A 22,262-nucleotide genomic window follows, 5' to 3' on the forward strand; every position below is an offset into this window, starting at 1 on the left:
CAAATCTAACATATGTGACATGCATTTATTTCCTGCCCTCCTAAGTCAATACTTTGTAAAACCGCCTTTCACTGGAATCCCAGCTGCAGGTCTTTTGGGGCCTGTACAAACTTTTTATAGTTAGAAATTGAAAAATGTACCCATTCTTCTTTGTGAAATAGCTCAAGCTCAGTCAAAGTTAATGCATAGCACCGGCCAATTTTTACGTTTTGCCTCATATCATCAATTGGATTTATTGGGCTTTGAGTGGACCACTCTAGAACGTTAATATGCTTTGATTGTTTCCTTTTTTCATAAACATTTACTTAACCAGGAAAGTCACCATTAGGATTAACAATCTCCATTTCAAGGGAGACTTGGCAAGTATGTTTAAGGTTTTTTTGTGCTGCTGGAAGGTGAACCTTTGTCCAAATCTGTCAGGGTTTCCCTTCATTTGTTTTACCTTTGTGCTCATTGGCTTGTGCTAACCCTGCTCTCTCTCTCTATGTTCTCCTAAGGTCACCTCCTAAATTCACGACCGGTTACTATCATTACTTCGCAACCTCTAGCCAACCTGTCCACTCTACAACGCTCTACCATCTACTTCATATTGGAATGCAGCTCACTTCATAGATCTTCACCTCTGGACTCTGCTCACGCCTCCATGAACAGAGTCTCCATTTATTCGCTCAGCTCATCTCTCCACCTTTCCTAACAGTGATCCACCAATCTGTTTTACTATTTTCACTTTGTATTCATATAAACTTGGTAAACTTTGACCATTGTTTCCTGAGAGTTCTCCTGAATATGGGTCAGAAGGTTATGTTCAGTGTACTAAGTGACACAGTAATTTGGACGTGTGTTACTATTTTACACAGAGGATTGATTTGTCCAGAATAGGAATGCCATCCGGTTAACAAATGGTGGAGAGAAAGAGACCAGTACATACGGCTTGATGTGCATGGAAAACTAATCTGCACATTGTCTTTTGTCACTTTTGTTAACAGCTGGGAGATAATTCTTTCTTGTACCGTGCGTACTTGAACAAATAGAAAAAGACAGTCTTTCACAGCCACCAGAATGCAGTTGCATAGAGTGGTAACAGTAATAAAAAGTCACAGCGAGGCAGGCCCCAAATGACTGAGGATCTACCTCAAAAACATGTAGTCAGTCAATTCAGTGGGGATTTTTTTACCTGACTTTGCTGTCTTTCATCTCCCTGCCTCGCTCTTATCTGTCAGCATTTGAGCAGATTCCTCTCACTTCTTTTTTTTCCCCCGTCTGCGATCTCCTCTCATGAATTTCATTGCCTACATTGAACGTTTTCTTGGTTTGGAGTTTGGAATGATGCTATGCATTGTGTGCTGCTGTCAGTCAACTAGATTACAGCACTGGAGGCTCTTTATTGTTCCTCCTCCAAAAATAAGTAGATGGCTCCTAACTTCCTGGCCAGATATATCTGAAGATGTCTGCTTTTCCGCCACTCTGGGGGTTTGTGATCCTAAAAAAAAAAAAATCTAAAGATAAAATTATTAGATCCTTTAAAGCTGCTTTTTCTGATGCCATGCACATCTCATGCAAGCAAATATCCTCTGATCTAATGAGCAGAAGGAAATCAAATAAATGGTATTCAAACTATTTCCATTTCATTTGTTTAGCATCAAACAGTATGTCCCCTCCTCACTTGTCAACACTCAGTTGCCTGATGTTTTAGAAACATGTGGTTTTGTGTTTTACACATTACTCGTCCCACCGAGAGATAGAATACACTGCAAAAATCGAACAAAAAATAAGAAAGTATTTCTTGAAATGAGAGTATTTTTTCTTGATTTGAGCAGGTAAATAAGATTGTTTGCCAATGGAATAAGATTTTTTACACTTAAAATAGGAACAACTCATCTCCATGGTCTTATTTCAAGTTCAGTATATCTAATTATCTTATTTTAGGGGTAAAAATACTCATTCCATTGGCAAATAATCTTATTTACCTGCTCAAATCAAGGAGAAATACACTAATTTCAAGAAAATTTTACTTATTTTTAGTTACCTTTTTGCAGTGTAAGCTTGTCTGTGACAGAGAAATGAATATTACTACAGCACAAAGACTGCATCATGCACAAGGCTTACCACATAAAAATGGATCTTAGGTAAGACTGTCTGTGCCTTCTTGCTTCCTAAATGTCCAAACCAAATACTATCTATTACAAGGGAAATATGAAAAAAATCTATATCAGCTTGAAGCCCTTGAGGCACTGCTTTCTTATTTATATTTCTGAAATTGTTTAGTTGTTTGAAGTCTTCAGTTTGAGCATCAGGCATTTTTTGAGCACGTTTCCTTTATATAACCCCCCATGAAGCAAATGGCTTTAAAAGTTAAAACATCTATGAGAGACTCGAGAACGGTTGGTACGCGGTGCCCACCTGTTTGCTTTCCTATTGCGCGCAGGGTTTTTAGATTTTGGAGACATATAGAGGTGAGACTTACAGAAGATGGGAAAGAGTGGATGGTGTTGTTTCATTTTTTTCTTTTTTTCTTTTTTTTGGAAATTGGATTTTATTTTTGACCACTCACAGACCTCCGTCTTATCCTGCAACCCAGTCCTCCCACTCAATTTCCATCCCACCGTGTGAAAATTGGACTGATATAAAGATGTGAGCTTCTGATGGAGAAGGCCGTCTAAGATCGTGAAAAAGGGGGGCAAGGGAATGGCAGAAGATTCAGACGGTGAGATACTGAGGAGAGTGTGAGATGGAGAGGGACATGGTGGCAACACACTGATTTTACCATTTTCAGGGCAGCAGATGTCTCACATAGATCTTCCTGTGATAGCTTCTCCTCGTGTGATGAGGCAAAATATATTTTACTCTTAAATACTGGAAACATATGCATAACCTAGTAGTTTACAAGGAGAGTGTTTATGGAGACAAAAGAAAATCAAGTGTCCCAAAAGAAAGGAAGGCTGAAAACATGATTTAATCTTTTTAGATCCACTTGGAATTCAAAACATGGCTGAGCTGAAACAAAGCCAGCCCCCAAAGCCCGGCTCTCCTCCTCTTCATCCTCTCAGGTGGACAGAACGAAACCATGACAATGCCATTGCTCATTTTGATGCATTGCACAAAGCAATTTAATAACAGCGCAGTCAAACAAAATTTCTGTACTTCAAATGCATCTCCAGTGCTCTTCCAACAATGGAGTATTTAACTGATTGAACAGCATGCATAAATAGGAGGCCAAAATCGTTAGCTAAAAGTAAAGAGTGAAATCAATGAATAGAACCGAGGCCTAATAGTCTGGCGGAATGGTGTGTGTGTGTGTGTGCCGTCTGCATTCATAATATATGGGTTGACAGCCCATTAGGCACTGTTAAAACAAAATCAGATTCTGGCCACCCTCCAAAAGCCATTAGACGATGGGGTCAACCTGAAGACAAGTTGGTAATTGACCGATTGATTTAGGAAAATTGTTGGTCTCTGGGAGAAGCAACAATTTTGTTAATTGCATTTTTTAAAGTGTGCAAGGGGATTACAGGTGTGTAAAAGAAATGACAGTGCTGAGATTGGTCCAGCAATCAACCTGTCCTATTACTGCCATTTTCTCTTTGAACATGGCCTCCCGGCTCTCAACTAAACATCAAGCACATTACTTTGAGTACTGAATTGTTGTATCGGGAACAGCTGAAAGCCGAGGTTGTGAAATGAAAAAAAAATAATAGAGATAGTGTTTTTTTAATGATGTTTTAACGTGGAAGTTGTATGATTAAAGGCTCCAGCTTGATCGGCAAGACCTAAACTTAGTCCCAAAATGAAAAAAAGTGTCAAGAAAGCTCTGGCTCAGTTAGATCTCTAAATTAATTTTCGACTCTCACAACAGATTCTTAAACAGGTTTTAGAACAGTGGCTTTTCGAAAGTTTATATACACAGTACTATAAGAAATTTCTAAGAAGTCTGACATTGGTCATGTACAATTGAATAATGAATGACACTTTTATAGGAGTAAAATGTTTATAGAAATACATTTTTCAATTACCTGGTCACAAATACTTGTAACAACCTTAAATTAATGTATGTCCTGAAGCAACGTTTGATTTAGTTTCAGGATTCAGTTTTTTTTTACATTTCACATCTGCCATTAGTTATTAAATCTGATTACCCTTAAAAATATCAGCTGCTTTATATTTTTCTGACATCTGCTCATTGGTATACATCAACTACAGCCATAGTTTACAAGGAATTTACAGGGGATCAAAAAGATCTCTTTATACAAAGGTATAAGTTAAGACAACAGTACCAAAAAAATTTGCATGCAAACCCCATGTCTCATAAAAGGCAGTAACAAGTAAGTGCACAGTATGGAACAAAAAGGAACATTACCGGGGCAACACATTTTTCCAAAAACCCACCAACAACACGGAAAGAGCTGCAGGAATTTCCAAAGAGTATTGGTTGTGTTTATGTGACAACAATCCCCTGTATTTTCAATATGTTGAACTATTTAGCAGAGTTTATATCATATATAATTCTTTTTTTCTGAAGAGATCATGCGGGCCTGGTTAAAATCTCACTAAAACCTGTTGAATAATTAATGAAAAAACACAATATCCTTAGAGAAATATGGTGACGAATGCATCATGGCCTGGGCTAACTTTTCTTCAGACACAATTTGATCTGGTCAGAAATCTTTTCTTGTCTGCTAGATAGCTTAAGATGAAGGGAAATTTAACTTTTCTGAATGACTGTCCAAGCACGGATCTAAAGGCACCAAAGAAAGATTTCATAATAGAAAAATTAGGTTTTGGAACATCCACACCAGATTTTGGAAGTAAAAAAATAAATAAATAAATAAATTGTGGGGTCGCTTACTTGTCCAGGGTGTACCACGCCTCTTGCCCATTGACAGCTGGAGATAGGCATCAGCACCCCTCGCAACCCCATTAAGGATAAGCGTGTTAGGAAATGGATGGATGGATGGATGGATGGATGGATGGGTGGGGTCGCCAAAGGAGGAACAAAAGATGTTTGCCCAGTCAGAGTGATTGGAGATCACCTCAATATATTGAGAACTTTGCAAGGAAAAGTCAGTAAGTCTTGTAAAGTTATGATGTAGTATTCTGATAGACTCCCAAAAATGCTCTATTTAAACTACTGCAGGTCTGTGCTTTGAATTGACCTTTCTAAACTATGAAACTGGTTTGATCTCAGCTTTCCTTTGGCTCTGACTGTATGTTCTTGTCCCGTTTGAAGGAAAATCTCTGCAGAAGTATCTAATCTTTTGTAACTGTTAATTATTTGTCCCCACCAGGATTTCCCCGTGTTAAGTTTAACCAATCTTCCCTTCAACTCTAATCTGCCTCTCTGGTTCTACTGAAGAAAAGCTGACCCACAACATGATGCTGACACCACCACATTTGACCATATGTATGACACATTGAGGGTGATCAGTTCACTTCCCAAAAAACTTCCGTTTCAGTCTCCTATGACTGGGCAAAAGCCAAAGGCAATTTGTCGTAGCTTTCTTTTAAACAATAGGTTCCTTTCTGCCATGTCCATAAAGGCTACATGTGTGAAAACAATATACTACTACTACTACTACTACTACTAATAATAATAATAATAATAATAATAATAATAATAATAATACATCATGAGTGGAGGATTCAGTTCCTCCAGTGTTAGCATGATTCTCTCGTTTGGGTCTCAGATTTATGCTCTCATTGCCCCACCTGCCAGTTAAGGCAAATTAAAATGTCTTGCAAGCTTTGCAGCTGTGCCATATTATTTCTATTTTCAGACAAAGAAATTAACAGTGCTTCATGAGCTGTCCAAGGCTTGAGATATTACTTAACAACCCAATCCCACTTTAAACTTGTCTATAGCTTTCTCTCTGATCTGTTGCTTTCCCTGGTCTTCGTGAGGCCGTTTGTTCACTAATGTTCTTCAGCAAACCTTTGAGGCCTTCACAGAACAACTGAGTTAATAATTAGATCAAATGACACAAACATGGACACTATTTAACACATAATGGGGCTTCTGGCAGGAGTTTCAGAGGTATCATAGTAAAAGGGGCCAAATATAAATGCTCATAAAAGTTTTTAGATTTTTATTTCGAAAAAAAAAAAGAAAAGAAAACCACACATCCTTGTCCTTCTACTTCACAAATATGTGCTACATTGTGTTTGTCTGCTGCTTAAAATTCCAATGTGCATTCAATCGAAAAAAAGAAAAGAATAAAAATAAATAAATTGAAGTCTGGGGTTGTAATGGATAAAACGTAATAGAGTTTGAGGACCATGAACACTTTTACAACCAAGGCACAGCATATGCCTCAAACAACAAAAGAATATATGTTCACATGTTTCCATCATGTTGAAAGCTGAATTTTAGAGACAATGCCCCAGGACTCAAAGGATCTCACAATAACAAGCATGCTTGGATTTTATAAAGGTGAAAGAATCAAGACAACAGCAACAACGTTACCTTGGGGAAATCTGATCCGCCCGTAAACAACACGGCGTGTGCAGCACGGCACCTTAAAGCTCAAGCCTGTCTGACCTTCTGTCGACAGATTCTCCCGGTAAAACAAGGAGCAGTTGCATGGCTGATGAGGAAAAGTAGGAGGACAAGAAGGAGGTGGCGCATGAGGTAGACACTTTGCCCTGCAGGTATAACTTTCGACAGTGGTGGAGACCTGCTGCTTGGTTACAGTGATGAACGACTTTGCCTACCCTCTGATAATTGCTCACTCAGGGGCAGAGAGAGGTCCATTAATCAAAATGAGCTGAGGTACTGCAAGACTCCTCCACCTACAGCAATTCCTTGCATAGTTCATAATCCCCCCGACACCCGACCGCCCCCCGCCCCCGCGGGAAGACCCGGAAGGTTTGACTCCAAAGGGAATAAGTCTGGTCAAGGCAGTGTCACTCCGTACTGGCAGTCGGCCACCACCTGGTGGCAGACAATCTAATGTACTGAACATAGCAGTTATCCAATGATAAAGACGGGGGTGGGAGGGAGGGGGTCACCTTTAAGAGATTGTCAACTATAATAGCTTGTCAAACTAAACTTGAAGCAATTTGCTACAATTGGACTGTCACGTTTTCTTTGTTGACATGATAGAGAAGATATAAATTGAGATGGGTACAATAGAATAAAGGCCATTCAATTGATTTTTTTTTGTATTTTGTGCAGCAATACAATGTCTTTGTATGAAGGGTTTGTTTGTTATCTTTAAAAGGAAAAAGTTGAAGAACTTGAACCTCAAAATAAAGAATGTAGTCAGCCATTGTAAGACAATCTTGAAGAGGGCATTGTTTTCAAAGGACACTCTTTTTTTCTGAAATAATGCTGTGTTTAAAGCTCTGTGTAAGAAGTAAAAATGTTTAAGCTATTTTGTGAACAGATCCTTTCACACATAACATCTCAGGCAGGACCTGATATGTTTTTGTCACACATAGATGTTTTGCGTGAGAATTCAGAGACAGAATATAGGTGGGGTGAGGGGTGGGGGTGGGGGGTTGAGATTTATCCATCTCTGGTATGCTTCAGAGGCCGTCACGGAGTGAAATTTGTTTGCTATCACAGATACAGGACTGAGACACCTTTTCATTACGTGTTTGTCATATCAGAAGGCATGGTTTAATGCCAAATAAAATAAGAGAACTAGTGGTGTAAATAAAGGAAAACTTGGCTACCCTGTTAAATACTCAGTTTTTATATCGTCACAAGTGGATTTCTTATGTTTATTAATTATTTTTTCTTGTATCCATAGAAAAGAAAGTCATGTCTTTAATTATTGTCATGTAGCAGGTTCCAGTTCTGTTTATGCTTTAATGTATTACAGATAGACTCAAACTTACCTTAAACACCCCCGATAGACGGTAAAATCCATGGTTTCTATGAATGTGAGATGGTCAGGTCTGAAGCAGCAAGGCATCACTAAACCGTGACACTTCCAGTAACACACTTCACAGTTGGTAGGACATTCTTTTCCTCTTGTTCTGGTGTCCGAATAATTCACTTTTAGAACCATCTGTCCATTTAACATTATACCACAAGTCTTGGTCTATGTTTGCGTTCTCTTTGGCAAACTTTAGTCCGGCCTTTAGGTTTCTCTCAGAGAGCAACCGTTTCCTCTGTGCGCACCTCCTGTGGAAATGTAACTTCTGTGCAGTCTTTTACTAATTGTACAGACATGCAATTTCATATCAACAGTAGGAAGAGCCTTCTGTAGGTCCCTTGATGAGATTGAAGGGTTTTTGGAGACTTTACTTTTTGCAGTCTGCTCTCAGGGTGAATTTGGTTGGACAGCCATCCTGGGCTTGTTTTCAGTTGTATTGATTGTCCTCCATTTATAGACTATTTTCCATACAGTGAAATGTCCATCCAGTCATCCACCCATTGTTTATTCCCACTTATCCATGCAGGGTTGTGACAGGCTAGTGCCTATCTCCAGTGCCCATATACAAGAGGCGAGGTGCACGCTGTTACGGTTAGGATTCGCAGACAGCTATTTAAATCTCACCATGGTGCCCACTATTATTTCTAAAGTCAGGAGCACACAAAACTAAATGCCTGAGTTTTATACAAGCTAAGCTCTTTCAAAATGTTGCGTAATGATGTTCTTTTCATGCGCACTAGATGTAATATACCTGTCAAGTATGTTAGGTTGATTTGTTGCTGCAAACAACTCCTTTAAAGTGCTTAATTCAAATTAGTAATAAATCAGTTCAGATCAGTTTAAAAAGCAGGTTCCGTTTAAATTCTAGCTAATAACATTGTTATTGCATCAGGTGAAAAGATATTTAAACTGAGTTTAAGTTCAAGTGCATTTTATTTCTATTTTTGATTCTGCACCAACTTGTAAAACTGGACACTGTGATAAGAGGGACTTTTCTGTAGGGCACTGGGATTATCAGTAAATCAGGAGCTTGCAGGATTTTACAGATGGACTTGAAAAGCGATCTGTTGGGCTACATTTGACCTTCATCTGGGTGTTGTTTTCTCTCTTTTTCTTTTTTGTCCCCGCCAAAATAAAACCACGATGCATCATGGAATAACAGAATGAATTCAAGATTGTCTATCCACAAACCAGTTTGATAAGGTGAATGCTTCAATTACTTGAAGAATGAAGCTATCTTTAGAAGGTCAAGTGTATAATTAAGTTCATCAAGCTGAGATTGGTGTGTGCAAAAGGGCTTATTTGTCATATTTCAAAATGTATTGTTTAAATCTTAGATAACCTGCTCATGTTGGGGAGGAAATATTTAAACTAATTGCATCTAAACTGTAGAAACAATCAGATAAATAAAATAACTTTGCAAGAAAATGTAACACACCACTGACGAAAATTTAACAGTACCCCTTTTTTTCTGTGCTTCACAGCACTGTGCACTTTGTATCTTTTTGCATTACTGTAAATGCCTAATTCTTGTCAAAAGGTATTTATCTTCTTTGGGCTGCACAGTGAAGTAATTGGCGACATTGCTGCTTTGTAGCAAGAAGGTCCTGGGTTTGAATCCCAGTTACGGGTCTTCCTGCACTAGTCTGCAATTCTTTCATGTGCATGTGTGGGTTCTCGTCGGGTACTCTAGCCTCCTCCCACAGTCCAGAAACATGACTGTTAGAGTAGTCTCTCTACATTTCCCTTAGTTATGACTCTGCATGCATGTTTGTTTGCTCCTGTGTGTCTCTATAGGCACCAGTCCCCCATTCCAAGTTGACTAAAAATCAAAAGCAATTCAAGAAATTGGGGTCTGAAGAAAGTAAGTTTTACATGACCCACCGCACATTATGTATCCAGGACAAAGGGGGAAAACAATCTGATGTTTGATTTTTTTATGTGTGCCAAAATCTCTTTTCTGTTCACAGTTACATTTACATTTAATTTGGAAATCTAGCTCCGAGCATCTGGGGCGACAGTGCAAATCCATAGAATCTAAGTTGCAGGAGATACAGTATGATGTTTCAACTGTCACTGGTGATTTGGGCAGTCATGTCATCTGCTGGCATTTATTTGTTTTAGTGATCTAAGTCCAAAGCCAGCTCAACTGTCTAACTGTACTTTATGTTTTCCTCTGCTTGCAAACTTTATGGAGATTTTGATTCAGGACTTGGCAGCGACCCACACTGCTAAAAGGACCAATAACCGCCTTAATGCCCCTGGTATCATTGTGCCTCATTCGCCAGGAAACTCCACAGACCCAAGCAAAAGATGAGAGACACCATAATGAACAATGCAGGAAAGCTAAAAAAGAAACCTTGGCTTCCTTAACATCTCATCAGGGCCACAGACTGATCGCCTGCATGCTGTTCTTATTTAGAAATGCATGTAAATCTCTGGCTGTGTGTTGCATGCACATACTGTACATGGACATAATTATCATCAGGTGGACACTTGTGCCTTTAAATCCTATTTATATTTTAATTTGTGGTGTGTAACCTAACTTTCTGAGAAACTGAAAAGGGTGTTTTCATTAGCTTTGAGTCATAATCCTCAAAATTAACTGTAATAAATGCTTGAAATGTATCACTCTTTATGCAAGACCAATAATATAAAGGATACATGTGATATATTTGATGTGATAAATCCCAACAAACATATTTGAAAGTGGTTAAGTGTATGAGTGTCTCTCCTTCATAATATTTGTTGCTAACAGCTTTGCCTAACCAGCCTTCTGTTAAACCAGTTTAGATATTCAGATTTATTAACGCTATTCTGCCTCTGCTAATGTGCCTAATTTGAGTACTTGACTGAGAGCACTTGTGATTGCCTCTTTTACAGCCCTAATAAATCATTTAATGTAATTTCATTAGACAGTATGTCTAGTCACCTAAGTAGCTCTTCATCCACCATGAGGACTGCAACATTTTAAGGTTGAGAATGTGAATATGGGTTTTGGTAGTATTTCATGTTTGTTTTAGTTTTCCCTTGTTGAGTTATTATGTCTGTGGTAACAGGTGTAATAATGTTTTTGTAGAGAAGAATAAATTGCTTTTCATTTTCTTACGCTTGCTGATTCAATGCCAACAGCCAGTACTGTATGTAAGTATGCAAACCCTAATTGCCAAAATTGCCTTAAGCATAGGAAGATTATATGTTAGCCTGCAAGTGATTATATGTTAGCTCATTAGCAAACAATAGTTAGCTTGTCAAGTTAATTTATGCAAATTACACATATACAGATTTGATAATTTAGATTAAATCATGTTGATAAAAAAAGTTATTTGTTTGTTTTAGAGTGCATTGTTAACATGAATATTTTATTCTACTGAGCTCATAATTAGACTGCGGGGGTGTTTTACTGCAGTGCTGATGGAAGTTTCTGACATTCTGTACTTCTGTTGGTCATAAAGTATTCTAAAGACAAGTGTAATGGTTCGGGTCGACTGAATAGTACAGCTCCACAAAGCACCTCCATAACCAAGCCCCATGCTTCCTCTCCAACCTGCTCCACCGTCACACTCCTTCCCGCAGCCTTCACTTCTCCGATGCTAACCTCCTGTCTCCACCACTTAGAATGAAGTCCCGGTCCTGGGGTGACAGAGCCTTCTCCACAGCTGCTCCCACCCTCTGGAGCCCTCTTCCCAAACACATCTGAGACTGTACAGATCTATCCACATTCAAATCCTATCTCAAAACTCACCTCTTCAGAATAGTGTTTCATGTATCATTAATGTCCTTTTTAATGCTGTCCAGTTCTATGTACTTAAGTGTTTCTTTTTTTCACGTATTTCACAATGTTTGATGTACATAACTGTCCTTTTTGTAATTTTACCTGATTCTTGTAAAATGTCTGATTTTGTAGAAGAGTGCTATACAAATAAAATGTATTATTATTATTATTATTATTATTATTATTATTATTATTATTATTATTATTATTATTATTAAATAGATCCAGTTTTGGGACAGGTAATAATAGCAGCTGGAAGTCAGGTAGAACATTTTAAACATGGCAAATAAATAGCATTTTACTAGCTTGACCTTCTGTGACGTGGGGATCAGATCAATCAGATAGAGTTTCTGCTGACGATTATGAAATCTGGGTAACAATCCTAGTGCTAATCAGAAGTTTACATACACTCATCAGGTTTATTTCCCTTTTAAAAGCCATTAGATTAACTGTTCAAATGCCTTAATGATATAAAGTCCTTGACGGCTTTGAACTTTTTCCATTTGAAGGAGCAAAAAACTGTGATGATTCTGGCACTGGAGCTGACCCTGCTCTCTACCATCACACCTGCTAATTCTCCACCTCTGCGCAATCAACCTTCACTGGCTCCACCTGTCTCCAGCTGCATAAAAGGCCCGTCCTTATCAGTCTCCAGTGCCAGATCGTCTCGTGCCAACCACCGAGTACTTTCCAGCGCCTATCCAGAGAACCTGGCCGTCTGTCTGCTTGTTACCGACCTGATCCACCTTCTGACTCCCGAGTTTGCCGAAGCCCCGTCTGACCCAGCCTGATTGTAACCCGTTTCCCCCTGGACTGTTTTCCATGTGCACCGAACCTGGACCAAACCGGAACCTGATCTTGGACACCCCTGTCAGTACCGCCGCTGGATTCTGGATTCCCTGTGAACGGACCTGGACTGCCCCTGGATTCACGCTCCCCTGGATTGCCCCATTCAGACTCTGCCTGCCAGCCGCAGTTTGCCCCGGAGCCGTCTCTCAGCCAGCGCTCGTTCAGGTTAGTGCTTCAACCTTTCTAACCCATCACGTCAGACTCCGCTGATCACTAACCTGCCAGACGGTTAGCGCATGCTACGCGCCCCTGAAGCCGCACTCTTCCTCCCTCTAAATGAACACGTTTCAAAACGCCACTGACCTGTTTCGGGTTATCATTGGGGTCCGATTCCCGTTCGTAGCAAAAACAGAAAAGAAGGTTTTTGGTGGCATATCTGAGACCTCCGACATATATCTTGGTTCTCTGGCAAGATGAGTCAGACCGATCATCACAACTTTTGGAGTTAAGTTGAATGTAAATCTTAAACTTGAAGCCAGATTAGGGAGGTTGTAAAATTTAGCTTTTCACATTTGAAGCAGTTAGCCAAAGTAAAGCCAGTTATAATAAGGCAGCTTTTTGAAACAGTGATTCATGCATTTGTTACATCTAGGCTGGATTAATTCGCTCTACCTTGGGGCTAGTGATAGATCCATCAGGCGCCTGCAGGTTGCGCAAAATAATGCAGCACAACTTTTAACCGGAACAAGAACTACTGAGCACATTGCCACCGTTCTGACTTCTCTTCATTGGTTAGCTGTACGTTTTAGGATCCATTTTAAAGCTGTCTCATTTGCTTCTAAATCGCTTAATGGCTTGGAAATTTTCAGTAGGACTGTGGTCAAACCTTTCTAGAAACCTAATGGTAGTCTGCCTCATCTATTTGAAAAGCAGTTTTGGTGTGTTTGGGATCATTTTCCTGTTGTAACTCACAATGGTGTTTCAGTAACCGAGCTGTTAATTAAAAGAAACGTTCTTGATCTCTCCACTTGCTTTGTGAAATAACCACTGGCGGCAAAACAACTTCATTGCATGTTGCTTCCATCAACATGCTTGACAGGTGGTACAGTACTAATTTATTTCGAAGCCTCACCTAAACTCATCCAAAGAGACTTTTTCTCATGGTGGCTGAACACTTTTATCTCTGTATTGTCTGACCATAAACTCTTAAAGGTTAAGGTAAAGATGTCTGAGTTGTGGGTAGCTGAAAATACGTGTTGGTTTTCGCCCTATAAGACTATAATGTGAAACCTGCTTCACTGTAGACAGTGAAACTGGTGTTTCAACAAGTTTCAAGTTCAGATATCAGTCTCGGTTGCACTTGATCATCAACATGCGAGTGTGATCATATATCCTGAATAAAGCAAAATATCTATGCATTTTTTTATTGATAAGTCAAATCTTTATGGTTGAAGTCGAGAACATGAAGGCATATTTTATATTGGGATAATTTCCTTACCCCAAAAGGAGGCTCCCACACACCCTTGCCTCTAAATCATCCAATTCTTGTCAGCATGAGCCACATCACAGTTAATTATCCCTGTAGGCTGAGCACAGGCACTCCTGCCCCACACCTACCCCTCCATCCCTAACTCCTTCTACTATGGGTAGAAGCCAGTGCTTTTAGATGGGCCCACATGATTCCACATCACACAGCTGGCCGTTAAATGAAAATCAGTTTGCCCAATCTCATCCCCACACACAGTAATCTACATCTCCCCTTCCTAACCACAGCCTGCAGGCCCCCTGCCTATTCCACTGTCCGGTTTATCTGCTGTGAGTAAAACGGCTGCCCTAATCTGTCCCAGCGTGCACCACGCAGCTGTTCTAATGAGAGACAGGAGAGGGATGCCCGGCATCTGGGACTCACATTATTGTCTCGGCATTAGTACTTTATTTGATGGCTTACCTCACTTTTTAGTTCAGCCGTCATATTAGACTGGACATCAACGGCGTGATCAAGCCCACCAGTGTGAACAAGCAGCATGGTGATTTCTCAGAGAAATGTATGAACCTAAGTCACACTGCTGCAAAATCTTTAATGAGAATTCATTCTCCAGCTGTTTGCTTGCGCCATCCATTTTGCGTACAGCTGCAAGATGTAGGAAGCGCCCTCTCAGTCGCAGCACAGCCCATCTGCCAGACAGTTGCAGGAATTAATTGCAGACTTGGGGCTCATAGTGTAACTTCACACTCGTTCACTGTGCAGACTGGTACTGCGCAGGCTGCCAGCACTACAGGTTTTGGCTTCATTTCCCCACAGCATATATTTCAAGGAGCCAGAGGCAGGCATGTCCATCCAGCATTTGAACTCATTACAGCTCAATTAATTGAGGTCAAACGTGGAATCGAACCAACACATTGGAACTGTCTCAGGTGTTTGTTTTACAGTAAGGAAGATTAGCTTTTTCAAAATTGTGTTGTCGGTTTCTGTTCGAGTCTACTGTAGGTGTAATGTCAATTCATCACAAGAGTGCAGAGTCACTGTGGCGTTGCCCAGGGCAGAAAAAAATACTACAGCTCTCTGACACAGCACTCATTGTAATGTGATTTACTGATTGATCTTTTAGCTGCATGCCAGATGTACCATGTTCTACTCTGTCAGGCACCAGTGCTTTAACCCCGTGTACTGGCTCAATTAGTCAAAAAGACTGATGGTGTGCTGAAGGTGAAAACTAACTCTTGACTGTATGCCCATCTATCTTCACTCCCTCATTCCCAAGATCAGTGGTGGTTCTAGCAAAAATGCACCCCTTTCAAGCCCATCCTTTGAATTCACAAGAATAACCAAGGATTAAAGAAAATGTGGTATACCTCAAAAAATATATTGTTTGCTAGATTTTTGGGGTTCAGTCTCTGCCCGAAGCGGAGAAGTTTAGGTATCTTAGTGTCTTGTTATCGAGTGATGATAAGATGGAACAACAGATTCGGCAAGCGTCTGCAATAATGCCGGCGCTGCTCCAATTTATTGTGGTGAAGAAAGAGCTGAGCCAAAAAGCAAAGCTCTAGATTTATGGTCCATGTGACCCTCCATGGACATGAAGTATTGATCATGACCAAAAAAAGAAGATTCTGGATACAAATGGTGAAAATAAACTGTCTGGGGGGTGGCTGGGCTTAGCCTTAGTGATGTAGTGAGGAACTCGGTTATCCAGACAGGAGCTCAAAGTAGAGTTGCTGCTTCTCCACATTGAAAGACGCCAGTTCAGGTGGTTTGGGCATCTAAGGAGGATGCCCCTGGGGCGGCTTCCTTTTGTGGGTTTTCCCGGCGCATGCCACTGGAATGCAGAGGTATGGAGAGTAACCAAAAATTGCAGTCATGTAAGATTAGCTCTACTTCAACATATTTTTACTCAAGCAAAAGTAAAAAGTTGTCAGCTAATAAATTACTCAAGTAAGAGTAAAAAAGTATTCAGTAATATGACTCAAGTAAAAGTACAGTGCAGTAAAACTACTCCTAAAAGTATATTTTGTTGAAAAAGTTACTCAAGAAGTTGTAACTGAGTAATGTAACTAGTTACTACCCACCTCTGCTTGAAGGGCGACCTCTGGGAAGATTAAGAACTCACTGGAGGGACTATATATCCCATCTAGTCTAGGAATGCCTCAGGTTCCCCTAGAATGAGCTGGAGGATGTCGCTGTGGAGAGAGATGTCTGGGTTTATGTCCTGGACCTGTTGATCCCGCGACCCAATCTTGGATAAGTGGAAGTGTTGTAGGATTTCTCAACAATAACTGACTTCCTAGACTTATTGAATAAGGAAATGATAAAGTGATTAAGTTCCAGCACTTTTATTGAGAAACTGAGCAGAGATCACATAGATGGAAAGTAATCACACCCTGCGGTCCGGTCGCCAGCCTGTCTGCCCTGCTTCTGTCTCTCTGTTCCCCCGGCTCTCCCTAATACTTGACAGTGGCCTTGCCGTGAGACAAAACAGAGACAATCTATCCCAGACAATCATCCCCGCACAGTAGCTACACAGCATTTGGCCTTGCAATCAGTGGACAGTGGAGCAGCCGCTCTAGTGTCTCCAGTGCTCACATGTCCGAGTGCTGTGAGGCCATTGTGACTTTAGCATACTATTCCAATAACAGGAAGACAATGGATAGAACAATCAATTTTTTTGACAAAAGTTGGATTTTATTTACTTATTTAAAACTTAGGGCTTCAACATATGAAAACTTTTATGACATTGGTGATATTACAATGAACTCAAATTCTCTTAACTCTTTTCTTTCTGCTCCGGCATTACAAAGTACATACTAATTTTGAGGGCAAAACTCAAAACAACAATAAGCAATAGAAAGCTTTTGCTGCCCACAATGGCCCTGTGCAGTATTTATTTTATCTTAAAAGGTAGCTGATACAGAAACCTTAAGATCAACAGTGTAAGCTATACTAACATTATATAGAACATACATTTGATGGTGGCAAATTAATTATAGCAATGATCGATGGTAAATGCAGAAAGACAAAATAAAATTCTACAGCTAGTAATGAAAGATGCAGAGAGATATGAAGTGCACGGAGGCTGCTTGCATTTACCAACAGCTTTGGGTTTCCTCTCTGCAGCTGCAGATGCACGTTCGCACATAAACAAGATAAATTGATTACCACCTTTTCCTGATTGCAGTCCCCCATCCCCCATCTCCTAAATCTAAATTGCAGCTCCAGAAATAAAAAAAAATAGCATCTAGCTGAAACATGATCAGATAAAAAGTACAACATTTTAGAGGGAAAAAGAGAACCTCAAACTGTTATTTGCCATCTGGGATAGTGCTGTTTGAATCCTGTGTTCTTGGCATTGTTTTAAAATATAAAAATAGATTTACTTAAATGACAGTGCTTTTATACATTCATTTGACTAAACTCCATGTACTGTATTCCCTCCACATCCGGCAAACAATTGGACATTATTCTGCCAGAAGCCCTATCTTTCTAATTACCTACTGACTTTACACTCCATTGATTTGGGTTCTTAGCTTTTCAAATTATACAATGCATTGTGTTTTAAACAAAGCCAAAAACTACTTAAAATTCAGAGATTAGGCTCACTGGAATATGTCAGCAGTTTTGAAGGCACATATCTACCATGGAATAATTTAGATCCACAGCCTTCCGTCGTTCATTTCAACACCTGACACCTGCCCTCGTTCATGTCTGAGCACCTTTACTCTCTCACTGCATACTCTACATTGAGTTGCAACAATTTTTGTCACATGGACCACAACACACTCTCCAATGTTTTCCTATCTGTCACTCAGACAAGGCACTTAACATGAGAATGAATCCGAGACCTTGTCCTTAGCAGGGGCCATTATATGTAATAGTGCCCGCTGTTTGGGATGCATTGCCATGTTCTGCTGAAATGTTCCCATTTGTACCCTTGTCTGATTTAGCTTTGGAGTGTATGTAGTAGAGGCTTATTTAATTGAGGATGTTGGAAAACGCGCCAGCCCGAAAGAATATCTGGCAACAATGCGGTACAAAACAGCGGAGCTTGAGTGGCATTACTGACAGAAAGATGAGGGTCGAATCTGTTTAAGTCCTTGCCAGTTAGCCTTGCAGGATGCTCCGCCAGTTCTTGGAAGCAGAGTCATCATTGGTGTCAACAACAGTAGCACTTTTGCCAAGAAATTTCCCTGTGCTTTACTTTTGTGAATGGCAATTTCTTTCTGTCTTTGCATTAGCAGTTATCCAACCAGTTGTACAGATATAATGCGAAGGGACTTGAGAATCCTTTTGATCAAATGTCTAAGTGTCTTAGTACGGTAAGTAAGAGAAATAAATTATTGACATTTGTTTTTAGGAAGCAGCAACAACTAATAAATCAAACAAGTACACACCAAGAACAGCTATGTGTCATACATTTTGACATATTCCTCTAATTATTTAAACATTTAGCTGTGAATTACCCTCTAAAAAATACTTGGTGCATATAAACTATTTTAACATATTCCTACATTTAGGCGGCGAGCAACAGAGCATCACTGTTAACCCCTAAGGGTTTTGGGAGCAATTTCCGCCTGAAATTACATACCTGATATAAATTAGGTACAGCTTTACAGTTCTAAATTATAAATGCAAACTTTTCTGTCTTTGTAATGGTGAGACATTAAAGAAAAAGTGGCACTAGAACCACTATTGCAGCTGTTACTATGCCTGATTTATTGGTGATTGAACAAAGAAAAACATAGTTTGATCCTAGCCCAGATTTTTCAAAATAAATATTACAAAACACCATGAAAACCTAGAAGCCCCGGCATTTATGGATCCACATCTTGACTTATAACTGCAGCAAGTTTGGAGTAAATCAGTTGAAGCATATTTGTGCCGCAAAGCTTTTAGAGAGCAGTGTACCAGTCGGAGTTGTGATTTTGGCACAATTTAGCCAAATGTGGCAAAACTGTGCCAAATGTTTTTCATCTTATAAAATGAAATCTGGTCAAAATAAAAGTGTTGATTTTCATTGTATGACTCCTACACCATGTGGCATTGCCTTTGTTCAAGATATATGCCCTGTGTTTCATCACAATACACAGTTTAAACATTTGCCTTAGCTGGGCCCGTCGGGCTTTTTTAAAGGAGCAATAAACGATATTTCACCACTAGCCGGTGCTTGAGCAGTGTCTGTGGACCAGAACAAGATGTCTGACAAGCCATGCCTCTCTCTAACTTCATCCCAGCAGCTACCCGGCCCCTCCTTTCACTTCTCACACGTTGCCTCCTGTATGCATATTTGTAAAGGATTAAAAACACAGCAAAACATCATCACCTTTTGAGGAACATTTCTAGTTAAGAAGTATGTAACTCATAACTTTATAATGCTGTTAGTAAAATAATATTTTGATCTGTTGGGGGTGTTGCTCCAATGCTGGGATCCTCTGATGGTGGCAACTTAGGGCAGGGAGGGGCTAAGGCATGAGTGGCAGCTGTTCAAAAGCCTACTGGCTGGCCTGGCTTTGTAAACAAGAGACTGGAGAACAACATAGAGAAATGCGGTGTGAAGCGATACCATAGCCCATCTGAAATATTACCTTTAGTTCTTTACATTACTATTTTTTAGTTCTTTCTCTCTAAAATAATGCAATTGTACTTATTGCTCCTTTAAGACTTAAAGTAATGGCTTTCACTTGGAATGCAACCTTGGTTAACATGTAAATATGTTGAAGCAATACCCTGTGCCACAGTGGCTCCAGTTGAAATAGATTTAAAAGTTTTACAGATGTAAATAAGTTATTTTTAAATTCTGCATAAAGTTTGAAAGTGGATCTAAGAGCGCTGAACACTTGCAAACGGTGTTTATGTCACTAGCAGAACATTCTTTAAAGCATCACTTAATGGAGAGGAACAACAGTTTGTCAACATAAATCCTCTTTAAATAGGATTTTTTTTTTATTTCCCTACCAAGCAAATACATGTTATAAAACAATAATGATGCAATGCCTCACAACAACATTATGAAGTGAATGACTAAAGGCATCACAACAATACGCTTGGCTGAATATACATTTTTAATGCTTGTTTTTAAAGCTCCTAATGGTTTGGTTCCATTGTATTTGTGTGATCTTTTAACTGCTCATGTGCACAACAGAGTCTTGAGGGCCCCAACTCAGCGTCTGTTGGAAGACCCCAGGTCTAAATATAAGCACTGGGGTGATTGAGCGTTTTCTGAGGTAGCTCTCCCAGACTTTGGAATAAACTCACAGCTAAATTAAGACTTTTTCTCTCTTTTTTCATATGAAAATATAAAAAAATACAGAATTTTGCAATTCTTATGCACAACCAAAAAACCTACAAGCACACACACACACACACAATGATTTTTTTAATATCCAGTTTGATTTTTTTTTTTTTTTTTTAAAGTACAGTTCCTCAAAGGTCGAAAGATGTCTTGAAGAAGTCATTTGTCAATGCTGCAGATTTTTATGTAGTGCCCTTGAAGCAGTCCAGAGAAAAGCTTCCATTGGTCCATGGGCATGTTTTCATAAAGCTGGCGGTTCTTATATATATATATATATATATATATATATATATATATATATATATATATATATATATATATATATATATATATATATATATATATATATATAAACAGTGTTTGTGGCTATGGAAAGAATGATGTTGCATAAAGTGTACCTTTGCTTTTCCAGTTGTCCTTCCATATCTACCAAAACACCTTATTCAGTCCCAGCCTGTGCTGATGTTTTGATGTTGTCTTTGATTCTTTCCCAGAACGGGGCGCAGCCAGGACAGCGGAGAAACAAGTGCTCCTAGATCCTGCCGTCTGAAAGACAAACTGTACAATATCTGCCATATTTCTGCTTGTCAATGTGGTACCCTTGAAAATCCTCCTGTGTCTCAACAGAAAATCTGTGTTGTTTGCTTGTTAGTGACAGAATTTAAAATAAATGTTCTACCATATTTGTTGGATACTGATATTTGTAAACAATTGTCACCATTGTTAAAATGCTGTTGGTTATTGTATAATTTCAAACATGAAGCTGTTGTACCAAATTTTAGTTTTTATTTCCTGAATTTCTACAAGTTTGTCACCTGATTTGAGCAGGAAGTTCAGGACATCAACCTGTACCCTCTGATGCTGTCCTCTCCTATCAAAGACCAGTGGACTGGAAAAGCAGTTTTGATTTTTTTTTTCACAGTAACCCTCTATGTGACTACAAGATTTATTCCTGAACTGACTCTCTCTCTTAAGACATAACTATTTAGGATGGCTTTTAATGCCTAGTTGTGGGACACTTTTTTTTTTCAAATCTGTTTTTCCAGAATTTTATATTTTATTTACTCAATGTAAAGCACTTTGGTTAACTTTGTGGGTATTGTAAAGGGCTATACAAGTGAATGTATAAATGTGTTAATATTATGTTGAAATGCATTAATAAATAAAAGAAAAAAGTTAGAAAGAAGTGGTATATGAATGCACAAATGAATGCATGAATGAATGAATGAAAATTTAAGATCAAATAGAATACAATGCTTGATTAATGGAACATATGGATGCAACACATGAATAGATAAATAAATAAATAATTTAATTTAATTTAAGAATACGTAACAAAAAATAGCTAAAAGAATGTAAAATAAATCTTCCTGACCTGCACTAACTATCTCACCATCCATTATATTACAGGCCATAAAAAATGAGTGGAAACAGACCAATCCTTTACAAACGGTTGTGAAGTATAATTTTCTTTTTAATGAAGGATGATTTTTACAGATGCTTAAAAGGTGATTTACAAAGCGGTGAAAAGTTATGTGTGGGCTAGTTGGGCGTTATTGTATTTGGCCCCTTTGTACAGTTTCCTAAGCACTGTTTTCTAGCTCAGAAAGCAAGGTCAGACTTTACTTTTGATGCAGTCAATGACTTATTAGAGCAAAGGAGGTCATCACTGTGGAGATTTTTTTGGCAACAGCAAAAAAATTTATCTAAGCGCTGCCTCCTAATGCCCCACTGTTATCTTTCAATGAAGGCCCACTAAACGAAGGCCCAATAAAACTAAATATTTTTATATGCAAAGAGCACGTCCCCTTTAGCTTTGTTTGTTTCCACTCCACGGACTTCCTAGATCAATGCAATGTTGTTGCAATTATAACCATCAGCAACCATTTGGAATGATTGGATTTGCTCCAAAGGCTGAAAAATAGACTTAGGCTGTATCGTATGGTCGACTTTGCACTGCTGTAAATCCGTAATTGGATAAATTGCGAGTAAGAGAACCATCTCTTTCTCTCTCTCTCTCTCTCTCTCTCTCTCTCT

The 22,262-nt window shown here is 39.1% G+C and overlaps 1 long non-coding RNA gene across 4 annotated transcripts in view; it reads left to right on the forward strand.

Moving 5' to 3' along the window:
• Positions 1–21,343, forward strand: part of LOC110369036 — a 35,324-nt gene extending 13,981 nt beyond the window's left edge. The window contains exons 3-4 of one of the 4 annotated variants that reach the window (XR_004932940.1): positions 10,075–11,021; positions 11,496–11,781. This is a non-coding gene — a long non-coding RNA (uncharacterized LOC110369036). Of the gene's footprint in view, positions 1–497; positions 759–10,074; positions 11,782–20,719 lie in introns of those variants that run through there. The other 3 variants (XR_004932938.1, XR_004932939.1, XR_002428641.2) reach the window with 3 other exon arrangements.
• Positions 21,344–22,262: the final 919 nt, after the last annotated feature.

This window comes from Fundulus heteroclitus, chromosome 16, assembly GCF_011125445.2.
Source record: "Fundulus heteroclitus isolate FHET01 chromosome 16, MU-UCD_Fhet_4.1, whole genome shotgun sequence".
Lineage (NCBI taxonomy): Eukaryota > Metazoa > Chordata > Actinopteri > Cyprinodontiformes > Fundulidae > Fundulus > Fundulus heteroclitus.